The sequence below is a fragment of the Ostrea edulis genome, chromosome 7 (assembly GCF_947568905.1).
Source record: "Ostrea edulis chromosome 7, xbOstEdul1.1, whole genome shotgun sequence".
Lineage (NCBI taxonomy): Eukaryota > Metazoa > Mollusca > Bivalvia > Ostreida > Ostreidae > Ostrea > Ostrea edulis.
The window spans coordinates 16,326,764-16,341,701 of NC_079170.1; the positions used below are offsets into that span (position 1 = coordinate 16,326,764).

A 14,938-nucleotide genomic window follows, 5' to 3' on the forward strand; every position below is an offset into this window, starting at 1 on the left:
ATGTCTCCATATGAGTGAAAAATTCTTGAGGGGGGCATTAAACATATACAATTAATCTTCAAGGAGTAGGAGTAATTATTGCTCTTAGAGATTTATAAAAGAAAACAAATCATGTAATAAGAATTTATGACATTTTTTTTTCTGCATCCAAAATGAATGCATGTTATGATGTACACATATTTTTTTATTGTTTTAGAATAGGAAAGTGTCGATTGGGTTAAGACTGATCTGTACAAAAGTGGCTTTTCTGTTGGACACATTTCTAAATACAATGGTAAGCATATTGAGTTCCTATAATTGATAATAGATAGTAAATGATTAAAATATACCATTCTGATTTATTTTAACACTGGGTACATGCATGGGTTTTTAGTGAATGATATAATGAATTATATATTTATTCTAGAGTGATACAAAATGCAATCAAAACATGACCTATAATAATCTATCTATTGATTATATTATGGATATCATGAACTATTTAGTATTGTTATAATAAATTACCTAGATTTAGAAAGAAGTAAAGTGTACAAATATGGGTTGCATTAAAATGCACTCTAAATCCAGTGGAGATGTAGGCTTAATTAGACTAGAGTTCTAAGGGTTTAATGGTCCACTGATTTGTTTATTTTATCTACTTTAAATCCCTGTTGAACTAGAAAGGTTTTCAAATATTTGAAACGATGTCACGATGGGTTTTTTTGTGTGTGCCTTTTAACTTTCTTGTAAACATGGTAAAATGAACTGTCATATACTGTAAGGGTCGACCTGTGATCATTTACATTTTGATTAATCATATAATGTCGATTTGAAACAAATTGCAGAAGAAATATGAATTAGCATCTCAAATTACATTAGGAACATCCTGAGGTATAGGTATGTGCATGTAACCATCCCAAAATCATTGTGTCCATGACTGTTCAAAATCTGCCTTTAAAAAATTCCATGTGCAATCTTTGAAATATTGGATCAGATAACTGATGCTATCACAATCATAAGAAATGATGAACTGTTTTAATTTTTTCTTGTTATAATTAAAATTCAAAGAAATTTTATCTGTTTTTAAAGATTTTCTTTTCATGAATTATATGGATTCATTTTTAAAATAAGGCACATTTCATTTCTTATTTGCTATACTATTTCTTGAAGCTTATTATTGTTTACATATTATGTTGGATAAACATAGTGAAGGAAAGTAGAAAGATTTCAGCAACATTTGAATAAAAACTGTAGGAGTAGATAAGAATGTTTAAAAAAGATCTTCCATAATTTGTGATTGGTTTTTATCCAACAAGTTGTTTGTTTTTATTGTTTGACCTTGTGAAGGGTTCAGGATAGAAAACACATGTACAATATCCAGCAGCAGTCAATCGGGCTGCTCACTGATGGCCTGATAGCCCAGTTGGTAAAGGGCGATAACTCCTATCCTGGCATTCCTCTACTGTATGTCTTATACAAAGATTCCCCATATATCAACTATCAGTTTATACATACCATATGTGTCCTATTGAGCACCCCGGGTGCTTAGAAAATTGAAGGGGGGGGGGGTTATTTAGTACTCTATGCTGAAATATTCCCATTAAATATACACATAAATTTTATTTCATTTTTTTAACACTAATAATTAATCCATTCTTGTCTATATTAAAATATACAGTAGTAGCTGTTACTTTCAATTTCACTTGGTACCGTTTGTGTCAAAGACTAATACCACGTACGATTTACTAAACTTTCGGTTTCACTTTCGCAGCACAACTATGGCCGAGTATGAATATAGTTATGGGATTTCGTGTTTACAGGGATATCTATAATCTGGGATCCATTCCAGGGAGAAACTCTTGAAAAAAAAATAGAAATCAACAATCCTATGCATAAATATGCGATTGCTGTTGTAAAGGACGGTGCAGTAGTTGGACACATGCCTCGAAAAATAAGTAAAGTTGTAGCATTCTTTTTAACAACATGGGGGGGGGGGGGGGGCTTTGAAATGCATTGTAAAGGGGAAACTATCATTACTCCTAAGATACCGGTATTGGTGAACTAGAGATACCATGTATTATGAAATTCAGTGCGGAACAAAGAGATTGCTAGAGAGATTAAAAACTCTGTTATCAAAAAGGTGAGTAGTACTGTATTTCAAAGGAGGGGGGGGGGGGCGCTTAATTTTTGAGAGTTGAAAAAAATATTTATAAATAAACTGTTTTTCTATACTGTTGACATTAAAAATTTGTCATTTTAATACATTTTTCTCATGTTTTATTACTCTGCTTTACGAAAATGTGTGGTTTTCTGATGTTGACCTATACTTCTGTTCTTATATGTTTGACATCTTAAAAAAGGTGGCAACATATACATTTGCTTTGGTTATTAATAAAATCGAACTATACCGAGTGGAAATTAATACAGTGTTTCCAATTTCAACCATTAGTATTGATGAGTCGCATAAGGGTAGAGCTACCTTGAATCTGCATAAATGGTATTAAACATGCAGTATGCAGGTATACATTCCACTGATTTCTTGTTCAGTGTTCAGGTTGTGATTGCTGACTTTATGTTTTCCTAGTGTGTGTTTTACATAAAATCTTGTCTAAAGTATGCATGTACTTGCAGAAAAATTAATTTAAAACAACCCGTTTTATAATAGTTAACAAACACACACATGTACATAGCCGGGCCTCCAAAAATGGAAAATGCAGATGCTTGGATATGTTTTGGTAGATGATTGAAATGGAATTCAAAAATAAAATGTTGATAAATAAAAAAAAAATTATTGGCTAAGAAAAAGTGACAATGTTGAAAGTACTAAGGGCACAAACAGCATCTGTGTACATGTGTGTGTACAAATGTATACTGTCCTCCTAAGAGGGGTAACATATATACATGTAAATTAAAATGGAGAATATGACATGGAGACAAAGACAAAAAGGACTTTAAATCTTGTGTGTTTTGGGGGATTGTAGCCAAAACTCTTGCATATCCAGGGTTTGACATTTACTTTTTTGAGCACCCGACCAGTCGGCTACTTCAAATGATTTTTACTAGACCTGACTTTATATCCACTAGCCCTGACAAACTTTCCAGAAAAAAACCTGATAGTTTGAACTTTCTCCATATTTTAAAAATACTTCATTTAAATGACAAACGTTAAGTTTGAACCAAAACGTCTCAAAAATATCTTAAGTCTCGTCACGCGTCATTCAATATTTGATTTTCAAACATGTTTTCTGTTTCTTTAAGGTAGAGACGGATAGCAACCACGTGATCAGTAAAAATCGTGTATATTCACGTGAATTTATTTTCCGGAATTCCGTACACCGTCATAGAGTAGTTGAAAAACATAAAGGGGTTCCGAAAGTACAAGTTGTTGCTGTGACTGACTCGATGATTGAGGGGGTCGTCTCGACGAAAGATAGAGACAGTTGGCCATAGTTTAGATTAGGAATACGTCAATGTAATAATAGTGGACCAAATGTTTCGTCTGTGCAGAATGGCACTTTTTACCTCACGACCATGCATAGCTGCGCTACGTAAACAATTTTACAAAGTTGTTGATGTAGCGTGATCGTGATGTCCGACTCCGAGTGCTGCGAGTTTCAATACTGTTTATGTAGTCATTGAGAGTTTAAACAAAGTTTCTTCTGAGAAGAGGAATTCGATGGATGCATTCAACGTGGACAACGAGATTATAATTTTGTTTGGTAAGTGAAAAAAATATGGCAAATTAAATTTGTATTCAACCCACTTTTCCTCTGCTATTTCACAACGTGATTTTATAATAACATCTATAAACACACAACTTGGAGATGTTTCATTTTCTTTGCATTTATATATTCCATATGTGCCCGAAATATAACTCCTACAAGCTCATCTAATTGTAAATGAATATCATGTATATGCCACATTTAAAAAAAAATAGGGCTCTCACAAGTTTTTTTTTGGGGGGGGGGTGCACTAAATTTCTATTTGGTATACATGATAGTACTTATAGTATCTTGAAATTTCATTGACCTAAGAGATATTTCAAATCTGGGGTTTCATGTTTCACACAAGCATGCAAGTCTACAATTTAAAATATTAATATTTTGTAAAATCACAAGCCCCCTCATAGGCAAATGTATGTATTGTATGAACATAAGATATGTATGTCCTTCTCTTGACCCACACTTGGTAAAGGAGACATGTCTGATAAATCTAGAATTGACTTGTTTTGATATTATTAGAATGAACTGGCAGTTTATCGTATGAAAACATATCTGTCATCTCATATTGCAATATGATAATCATGATGTTTATTCAACTCATTAAGGGGGGTGTGTGTATGGGGTATGTACAGTTTAAATAGAAGTTAGCTATAACAATATAAAGTAAATAACACTCATTCAGATGTACTACTACTGCAAGAGTTCACATTGCTGCACTGCACACATTTAACATAGTGTTACATATGTAATACTGACTTCAGACAAGATTTTAAAAATTAACATAATAAATGTAATTTTCAATATATCAGTATTTTAAAGTTCACTGAAGATGCATTGAGACACACAATTTTAAAATTGACATTGTCTGACACAGTATAATTAATGATTAATACTGACTGTGCAAATATTAATTATGATGATTTTTCCCTAAGTGTCATCCTAAGGACCAGTGCAAGTTGAAATGGGCTTCGAGTCAACAACTTCAACAGCAATTTGCCTTGAAAATCAGCAAGAAAGGTACAGTATTTTCTAAGATAGAATTTTTTATTTTAACACCAGACATTTGTATTTGTAAAGACAATTCTTAGTATATTAAATAATCATATTCATCTTTTTTTTCAATATTTGAATATACAGAATATATTTTAACAGGTACTTCATTTACATTGATGATGTCATATCCCCTGGACCCCACAACTTTACAGGTTACAGAGAAAATTCAAGAACTTCTGCACAATGTGGGAGATGGATAGAATCAATAATGTATTTGTGAGCCCAGATATATTGTGCAACATACTAAAGTGTGAATTTAATTGAAAACAAGTACATGTACTCATGTATACTATTATATGTCTTTCTTAAAGACAATAATATTACATAAATGTAGATGAAGTGTCATTGTTGATTATTCTAAGTTTTTGATATATCAAAATCAGTAAACATTTCTAAATGAAAATAAAATACCAATTTTATAACTTTTAATCAATGTGTTTGAATTTCTCAATTTCTACCCCCCCCCCCCCAACACATTCAGTGCATATATACCGTGAACTGGGAGAAATTACAAATAGATAATGCAGTATGCATGCATTCTGAGTTATCCAATAGCGAGTTTTTGTTTCAGTGTGAGACTACAAGTAGGACTCATAAACTTATGAAGATACATATATATTTGTGAGAGCAAGTGGGGGGGGGGGGGGGAACCAGCGCGTGCCCCCCTAAAATTTTCAAGTTTAAGGTAAATCGTGGTATGTTGTTTAGAAAAATATATACGATAAAAGAGCAATAATTTCCTCCACTCTCGGAGAAATAAATGTCTGACAAATCGTTTTGATTTATTGAATTACTTTTAGACCCCTGCCTCATACAGTCCCCCCCCCCCTTGATTACAGTTCCCAACCCGCCCCTGAAATAGCTTATAGAAACCTTCTTATTGTCATGTTCAATTCTCAGAGGTAATTTGGGATCGAATGCTTAAACATTTTAAGTTATTAAAAAGTCAGTAGTTTATCTCTGCTGGCTAAATCCTTCTTCTCAATGCGCCGAGTGCAATTCATGATGTCTATGTTCCTGCTCATTCTTTCTCCTCCATACCATGCAGTATATTAAAGGGGTTGGGATGTAATGGAGACATTTGTTTTAACAATTATAAATTGTATTTTTATTTTTGTGGGGATTTTTATGTGGGAAAACTCTAATATTAATCATCAAATGTGATGACGTATGATAAATTTATATTCTGAGTGTAAGTGCACAAAGGTCAACAACGAGAACTACAACAAAGTATAAGCTAAAATTTGAAATACATACTTTCTATATTATATTTATTAATTTAAAAAAGGTATTACAAAGAATCTTCGAATTTCAGCAAGCTTTTTTGATGGATTGTTTACAACATCTTTTAATAATCCTTTTTCTTACGAAAATGTGTAGTTTGTAAAAAGGGGGTGGGGTTAGGAATTTTTTGCTAGTTCCATATTGAACCCCATTATGGTGTATAATTTTTTTCTTATATTTAACTTACTAATAGACTAACCACTTAATGAAATAAAATAAGAAATTTGATGGGTAATTTTTTTTTAAGCTAAAGCAAAGGTATGACCCTGTGTGCAAATATTGTGCACTATTTTAAGGTAATAGGCCAATGTAGCTTTGTTGAAGTAATGTTGTTGCATGTTAACAATGATTGCTGAACTTGAAATTGATGTGTAATATACAATTATGTGAAAGGTTGTTTGAAACCATATATGACAAGTTATGATCCTTTTTACAATAAAAATGTTATAGCTCTATTTGTATATTGCTCTCTACTTATTTTTCTTCACTTTTTACGCTTTGCAAAGACTAAAGAAGGTGCTATCAAAATTGCCATATTTCTTAAAAACAAGGTCGATTACCAACATTGATTTTTTAATATGTTTTATATCAAAGCTTCATCATAAACATATATCGAAATTTAAAAAATTCAATGGTTAATTTTTTTAGCATCAACCTATCAATCTCTACCTTAAATTCTACCCGGCACGGGTATTCTTTAGTCTATTTAGTATAAAATGACCTCAACCGGCTTTTTATTTATTTTATATTTCATAAGCCCTGCTTTGTTTCTTCCTAACCTTTTCTTTTTTCTCCTGGGACGTCTTTCCTTGAGGACGACAAGTCGTATTTAATGCCTCGTTCACACGGATGCGCATCAAATTTTACTTCGCATCAAATATCGAATTAAATAGCGTTCACACGGTGGTAATATTTAATGCGAAGTAAACTAATGCGCATTAAAGTTGTATGCATCTCTATTAAAGGGTGCGCGAAAAAGAATAGACTATGTTATTGAAAATTATTTTTATAGATATTTTAATGAATATTGTGTAAATTATCATTTTGCTTAGCCTTTCGTACAAAACTGACATTAGTATATATAGCTGACCATGGGTATGATGCATGTGACCCAAATTTGCCATTACGCATGCGTGTACATTTAATGCGAATTAGCTTCGCTTAGCGTTCACACGGAGCTAATGCGAAGTAAATTTAATTCGCATTATTTCGCGATGTCAATTTTAATTCGAAGTAATCTAATGCGCATTAAAATCTCCGTGTGAACACGATTCAGATTTAATTCGTTTTAACTTACGTTTAATGCGATTTAAATTCTTCGTGTGAATGAGGCATAAATATAGAGACATTCCCACACATACGTCAACACCGATAAATGTTTATTACGTAATTTATTAACTTGATAAACACTTTATTATAGTCAATTCAAATAAACTGTTTAAAATCAACATCGAGTAGATGTCGTAAAACATCACTACCGACCGCTACTTATTTATTAGAACTTAAAATAGAGTATTCCATCTCATGGTTCAAGATTGCTTGCAAACTCTTTACAGTTATTTTCTTTTAGTTAAGAATAAAATATCATACGGTTTAAAGTAAAGTTTCTTGTTTAGTTTTTAACACAACCAGTTGGACTAGTAAATCGACATTTTACCCGACCGGACCTATCATTTAGTAGACTCGGTCGGTCGGACGTGCCTTAGTGTCAAACCCAGATATCATCGCAACATTACTGTATTAAAATGCATTATGTACATGTATGTGTTTGATGTGTAAAATTTTGTCTCTAGGAGAAACAATCCTGCACATCATTTTTGGAAATGGAAGAGTTAGAGGCAGAACAGGTAGGGAACATAATTTTTATCTAAGATTATATATCACCATCACATTGCAACAGTCTCTTTGAAATCAATCAGAAGTGACAATTGGGGATCAATGACAAGTCTACCTAAAGTAGAAAATGTTTATACATGTATATATGCATATATATATTATAAGCATGTATGTTTTGGAAGATGAAATATATGGCATTGAAAAAATATGTTGATGATATTAAGTAAAATAGTATTGTTCCTTAGGTTGCCGCTTAGAAAAAGTTACAATGTTGAAAGTGCCAAGGACACAAGGGGTGTCTGTAATTGTATGTGTGCAAGTGTATATTGTCCTCCTAAGTGGGGTAACATATATACATATAAAATAAAATGAGGTCCTCCTAAAATGGGTAACGTATAAGATAAAGTGGAGAATATGACACAGAGACAAAAACTAAAAGAACTTTTAATTAAATCTTGTATGTTTTAGGAGATTGTAGCCAAAGCTCTTGCTTATCATTGTACCATTACTGTGTTAAAACCTGTATTATTATACCCCAGTATGAGAATTCTATGCAACGCGTAATCTGATTGGTCTAGACGGTCACATGCCAGGGATAACAAAACTTCATATCTCCCTCTCAGACATCATATCTCCCTATCATATTTACCGCTTGGGCAGCCTCGTGCATTTTCCATAAAGTTAATGTCAAAGACGACGAAATGTATTGTGACGTCACAATAAGTCCGAGTCATTCTACTTCCATAATTCGTAAGGCACAAAATATACGGGTCTCTGATACACAGTTAAATCGCCTGGTTTTGGTTGATACAAAAACAAGCAAGTAAATCAGCATTCAAGGAGAATGGTAAAACAAAAACTGGTTATCATATCACTCTATTTCGCAGTTTGTATCAGCATTCAAGGAGAATGGTAAAACAAAAACTGGTTATCATATCACTCTATTTCGCAGTTTGTACCATCTAATTCGTTGAGACGCGGTGTTACCGTTAGGGCAATCTCAGCTACATACATGTACAATGTATAGATGAGCGGACTCCAATATCAAATGCAATTTTGTGGTCTTGCTTTGTTTCGGTATAATAAACAATTTATTGCATGAATGTTCGGGAGATATGAAGATTTATTCACCCAAGAAAAATCATATTCCCCTCGGGCGTTGCCCTCGGGGAATAGGATTTTTCTTGGGTGAATAAATCTTCATATCTCCCTCACTATCATGCAATAAATGTATAATATGCATTATGTACATGTATGTGTTTGATGTGTAAAATTTTGTTTCTAGGAGGAACAATCATGAACATCATTAGTTGAAATGGGAGAGTTAGAGGCAGAACAGGTAGGGAACATAATTTACATCTAAGGTTATATATCACATATCACCATTACATCACAACAGTCTGCTTGAAATGAATCTTTTAAAAATTAAAAAAAATCAAGGAGAATAACCATATAAAGTTCAAAGACTAATTCCAGTTATTAGTCCCCTACCGGTTTATAAAACGAAAGTCAAGTGGATTTTAGGTTTCCTCTCTGTCCGTCTCTCTGTCAATCAGTCTGTCCCATTGGTTTTCCAGATATTTTTGCATAATGCTTGTGAGAATTCATTGAAACTTGTAGTGCAGTAACTACAGATTGAGTTCAAGTTTCATATCTTTTGATGCATAAAATGCTTGTGGAGACTGGCCCCTTGATGTGTGGCCTTGACCTTTGACCTTGGCCCACGTTCAAGGTCAAACCTCGAAAACTCCATGAGAGGGAAAGCTTGACCTTGACCTCATTTTGAAGGTCAGAGAGGTCACGGGGCTTTGCACAAGTGGTTCCACGTCTAACTAGATCTGTGAAAAAGTTGTGGGCTCGAATGACAATGTCAGAGACTTTTGGGGGCGAGAATCGTGCTTCAGGGTTCTCGGTTTCCCTCGGTTAACTTCTCTATGCGAAAGTTTTATTGTGAATTCGTCGAGGAAGGTCTCGCATCTCCACGACTTTCGGTCTAGTAGGAGTAGCGATAACAGGGTTTTCAATGTGAGTCGCCGACATTCGCAGTGTGGTCAAAGTTTTAGAGTTGTAATTCATGATATCGAGACCTATGGAAAATTCCTTGCTGACCCATGTGATATTTCGTTGCTATGTGAAGTGGGGAAAAGGGTGTAAAAAGTGCCATTTTCTCGCTATTCTGGATGACCTTTGACCTTGACCAACTCTTCAAGGTCACCCAACCCATTTCAGTGTGTTCCGTCTCTCTACGACGAATACTTTAGGAGTCGTCATTTTTTTAGGTATAAATCGTGAAACATAGGGGGGCATTAATTCCTTTTAACGGTCAGCTAATCCCTTCATTTAAAGTTCTTCAATTCTACTAATTGACCTGTAAAGGTTTCATCCTCCTATCATTTACGGTTAAAAAGTAGTAACGATAACAATGATTTCTGCCAAAGGTCAGATAACTCCATAAGGGGCCAAAGTTCCATGACGCAGGTTGAAATGTATTAGTTTCTCAAGAAGTGCTATATCATGAACTTTAAAGTTTTTCGATAAGTCTGAAGACGAAAAAAGTTTTTGAAGGCAGGAAAATAATAAACAGAACAATAACAATAGGACTTTCCACAGAAAGATGGAAAGCCCTAAAAATATGAATGAAATCTGTTAATCACACAAGTATTTTTCTGTACTCGGTGAGAGAGGTCTGAAAATTATAGAGTTTTGAATAAGATTATTTCATTCCTGAAAAAAAAAACTATACGAGACAACTGTATGAACTGTGAAATATCAAACTATTATACTAATATTCAATACTGGTATTAAACATGGTAGCATGTAGGGGTGCAACGATACGCTTGCCTCATGATACGATACATTGTAAGATACAGACTTGACAATACAATACGTATCATGATACTTTTAACATGCTACAAGTGTATCAATATGAATGATAACTAATGAACAATTACACTGGTTTTAGTATCATTTAATTGCACCTTACTGTTACAACTGCATGTCCAAAATGCTCCCATATTTGGGATTAATGGTTCACAGGGCGAGAAATATTTCACTGGCACCACATTTTTCCATTTCCGGAAACCATCTTTATTTGGACAGGGTGTATTATGGTAACCATCGTCCGTTTGTCTGTCTAGACCTTTTGGGCAAGATACATACTGAACCGTAACATCTAGGATTTTGCAACTTGGTACATTTGATCACCATAATGAGAGGAAGATGCCTAACATTTTTCAAGGTCAGAAATCAAAGGTTAAGGTCGTAGTATCACTAAGTAGGAAAACTTTGTGGGCAGGATACAGACCAAACCATAAATTCCAGGATATTGCAACTTAGTACATTCGATCACCATGATGAGAAGAAGATGTCTATTGTTTTTATACCCCCCGCAACAAGTTGTGGGGGGTATACTGGAATCGGGTTGTCCGTCTGTCTGTCCGTCCGTCCATCTGTACACGCAATGGTTTCCGGGCTCTAAAGCATTATCCTTTCCACCTACCGTCACCATATCATATGTATGGACTACCCATGGGATGAAGATGTTCCCTATCGATTTTGGGGTTAAAAGGTCAAAGGTCAAGCGCACTGGACATCGAAGTAGCAATATGGTTTCCGGGCTCTAAAGCGTTATCCTTTCCACCTACAGTCACCATATCATACATATGGACTACCCATGGGATGAAGATGTTCCCTATTGATTTTGGGGTCAAAAGGTCAAAGGTCAAGCGCACTGGACATCGAAGTAGCAATATGGTTTCCGGGCTCTAAAGCGTTATCCTTTCCACCTACAGTCACCATATCATACATATGGACTACCCATGGGATGAAGATGTTCCCTATCGATTTTGGGGTCAAAAGGTCAAAGGTCACACACACTGGACATCGAAGTAGCAATATGGTTCGGTTTGTCATGCCATTTGTTTTTACACTCAGAAAAGAGGTAGTGTATACCTATTACCAACACCCTTTGGGAGATTGGGGTAAGCGGGGGGTATTCGTAGTGAGCATTGCTCACAGTACCTCTTGATCAAGGTCAAGTTCATAGTATCACTTAGTAGGAAAACCTTGTAGGCAGTATACAAACTGAAATGTTGGGGCTAAGACTGTCAAACTTGGTACACATACATCTTTTGCCAAGTGGAGAATATCGATTGTTTCTCAAGATCAAAGGTCAAGATAGTAGTAGCAGGATAGAGACTGAACCATTGGAGCTGGTACCATCAAACTTGGTACACATACACTTTATGCCAAATAAAAATATTACATAGAGAGTACATGATTGATCTGTTTTTATGATGCAAAGAAAGTATGTCACACTCTGACATTGATTGCTGATACTACTTGAAGCCATGTTCTACAAATCGTAGTGTAAGGAAACACCTTATATTAGCTTTTCACGGGCATATTATGTACCATTGGTGGTACTCTTGTTACAACATACATGTGATCTTAAAGCCAAATTGGACAGTTCAAATTAATCCAGATCGAGAATACCAAACTGCGGTATAGTGTAAAATATCGTGAATCGAACCGTTGCATAATATTTCAGTGATATACCGTGTCTTGGTTAATCGTTGCACCTTTTGTGACATGATACCAATGTATTTAGTCACAGTTCAAGGGAGGGGGGATGTATTCTTCTGTTCATAAGTTGAAATCAATCTAACCTTGCATTTCCAGTACTATCCACCGCTACTATATCAAGTGAGCAGCTAATGAATCGATCTTTGCATACATGTACTAATAACAAAGTTTAATATTGTATGTGATAATTTAACGCAATCTCAGGAAAACAGGGGGGGGGGGGGGAAGGCAGAAACGTGTGGGGGAAGGTGGGGCTACATGTTGCTGCATGTATATGTACATTTCTGGAGATATATTTATAAATAATTTATTGTGATTAATTATATCATTTCATAGCGGTCGGTTATTATGACTCAAGAAAATCTTATAAAGTAAATATCCATACAAGTGCATACAGTGTAGGAAATATACTTTTTCTTTTGTTTTTATCTCTGCTACCAAACATTAGAAATTTAATCCAATAACTCATGTTTTAGTACAAGGATATTCACTTGCAACATTCTGAAAAATAATTTTTAAACCAGGCATATATTTTTATATCAGAAATGAGTCGTCTTTAGTGATCACTAATTTGTATACAAGAGTTTCCCAAGTGACGTATAATTTTCGTAACTTCTTTTTCTGAAGAGTTCCAAAATTTTCTAGTTCTGATATCCCATATTTACCTTTTAATAACATATAGATTATGTAATGTAGTTATATCAATTCAGATTTCGGGAAAGTCATCTTTTTGAAAGTGCTAAGCATATTGTACAGACACTTAGGTGTGATAAATGTAGTACATGCATATAATATTACAGGAAGAAAGACCTCTGGCAAAGACAAGAACAAAGGAGGGAGAACATTTCTGGAAATTTATGAAATCTTCAGTGTGTTTGGACACAGGAGCTATGATATCCTTTCTGGTTGCCTCGGGATCGATTCTTGTGAATATAGAAAAGTGGAAATTCAAATGTTGGTTATTTTACACTTTAAAAGTGCTTACTGCTTAGTCCAATATCTTGATTAATCTAGTCTTTTATGATTTTTCAGGCAAATTAAATCTCCAACACATGTATACATTTTTGATAAATTACCCCAAGGACCCTATATTTTTTCAAAAGCAATATATATCTGAAGTAAATAAAACCATTTTTGTTGGGTCACACAATGAATAGAAATGTAGTGCTTATATCATGGAATTTCTGTAAACAGATGATATTTTTTACAGTTTTTAGCTCACCTTAGCCAAAACCTCAAGTAAGCTTTTCTGATCAAAATTTGTCCGTTGTATGTCGTCGTCATAAACTTTTCACGTTTTTAACTTCTTCTTAAGAACCGTTGGCCAATTTCAACCAAACTTGTCACAAAGCATCCTTGGGTGAAGGGCTTTTAAGTTTGTTCAAATTAAGGGCCATGTCCCGTTCAAAGGGAAGATAATCACAAAAATGCAAAAATAGGGTGGGGTCATTTAAAAACCTTCTTGTAAAGAACCACTGGACCAGAAAAGCTGAAATTTACATGAAAGTTTCCTGATATAGTGCAGATTCAAGTTTGTTCAAATAATGGACCCCGGGCATTGGATGGGGCCACAATAGGGGATTAAAGTTTTACATACTGATATATAGGATGACTCTTTAAAAATCTTCTTCTTAAGAACCACTGAACCAGAAAAGTTGAGATTTACATGAATGTTATCTGACAATGCAAATTCAAGACTGTTCAAATCATGGCCCCTGGGGTATGATGGGGTCACAATAGGGGGATCAAAGTTTTACATGCAAATATATAGGAAAAATGTTTAAAATTGTTCTTCTCAAGAACAACTGGGCCAGAAAATCTTAGATTTACATGAAAGCTTCCTGACATAATGCAGATTCAAGTTTGTTCAAATCATGGCCCCTGGGGGTATGATGGGGCCACAATAGGGAATCAAAGTTTTACATACAAATATATAGGAAAAATATTTTAAAATCTTCTCAAGAACCACTCAGCCAGAAAAGCTGATATTTACATGTAAGCTTCCTGACATAATGCAGATTCAAGTTTATTCAAATCATGGCCCCTGGGGGTATGATGGGGCCACAATAGGGGATCAATGTTTTACATGCAAATATACAGGAACAATCTTTAAAAGCTTCTTCTCAAGAACCACTGGACCAGAAAAGCTGAAATCTACATGAAAGCTTCCTGACATAATGTAGATTCAGGTTTGTTCAAATCATGGCCCCTGGGGGTATGATGGGGCCACAGTAGGGAATCAAAGTTTTACATACAAATATATAGGAAAAATATTTTAAAATCTTCTCAAGAACCACTCAGCCAGAAAAGCTGATATTTACATGTAAACTTCCTGACATAATGCAGATTCAAGTTTGTTCAAATCATGGTCCCCGGGGGTTTGATGGGGCCACAATAGGGAATCAAAGTTTTACATACTTATATATAGGAACGATCTTTAAAAGTCTTCTTCTCAAGAACCACTGGACCAGAAAAGCTGA

The 14,938-nt window shown here is 34.5% G+C and overlaps 2 long non-coding RNA genes across 3 annotated transcripts; both read left to right on the top strand.

Moving 5' to 3' along the window:
• The first annotated feature begins 199 nt into the window (after nucleotides 1-199).
• LOC130047861 (uncharacterized) lies at nucleotides 200-9,486 on the top strand. The gene is made up of 3 exons (XR_008796675.1): nucleotides 200-274; nucleotides 7,832-7,885; nucleotides 9,160-9,486. It is a non-coding gene; the product is annotated as an uncharacterized LOC130047861 (long non-coding RNA).
• Nucleotides 3,239-5,183, top strand: LOC125673277 (uncharacterized). 2 transcript variants are annotated; one of them, XR_008796673.1, is made up of 3 exons: nucleotides 3,239-3,698; nucleotides 4,634-4,718; nucleotides 4,854-5,183. It is a non-coding gene; the product is annotated as an uncharacterized LOC125673277 (long non-coding RNA). The 2 variants fall into 2 exon arrangements; XR_008796674.1 differs by lacking the exon at nucleotides 3,239-3,698 and having other exon boundaries at nucleotides 4,472-4,718.
• Nucleotides 9,487-14,938: the final 5,452 nt, after the last annotated feature.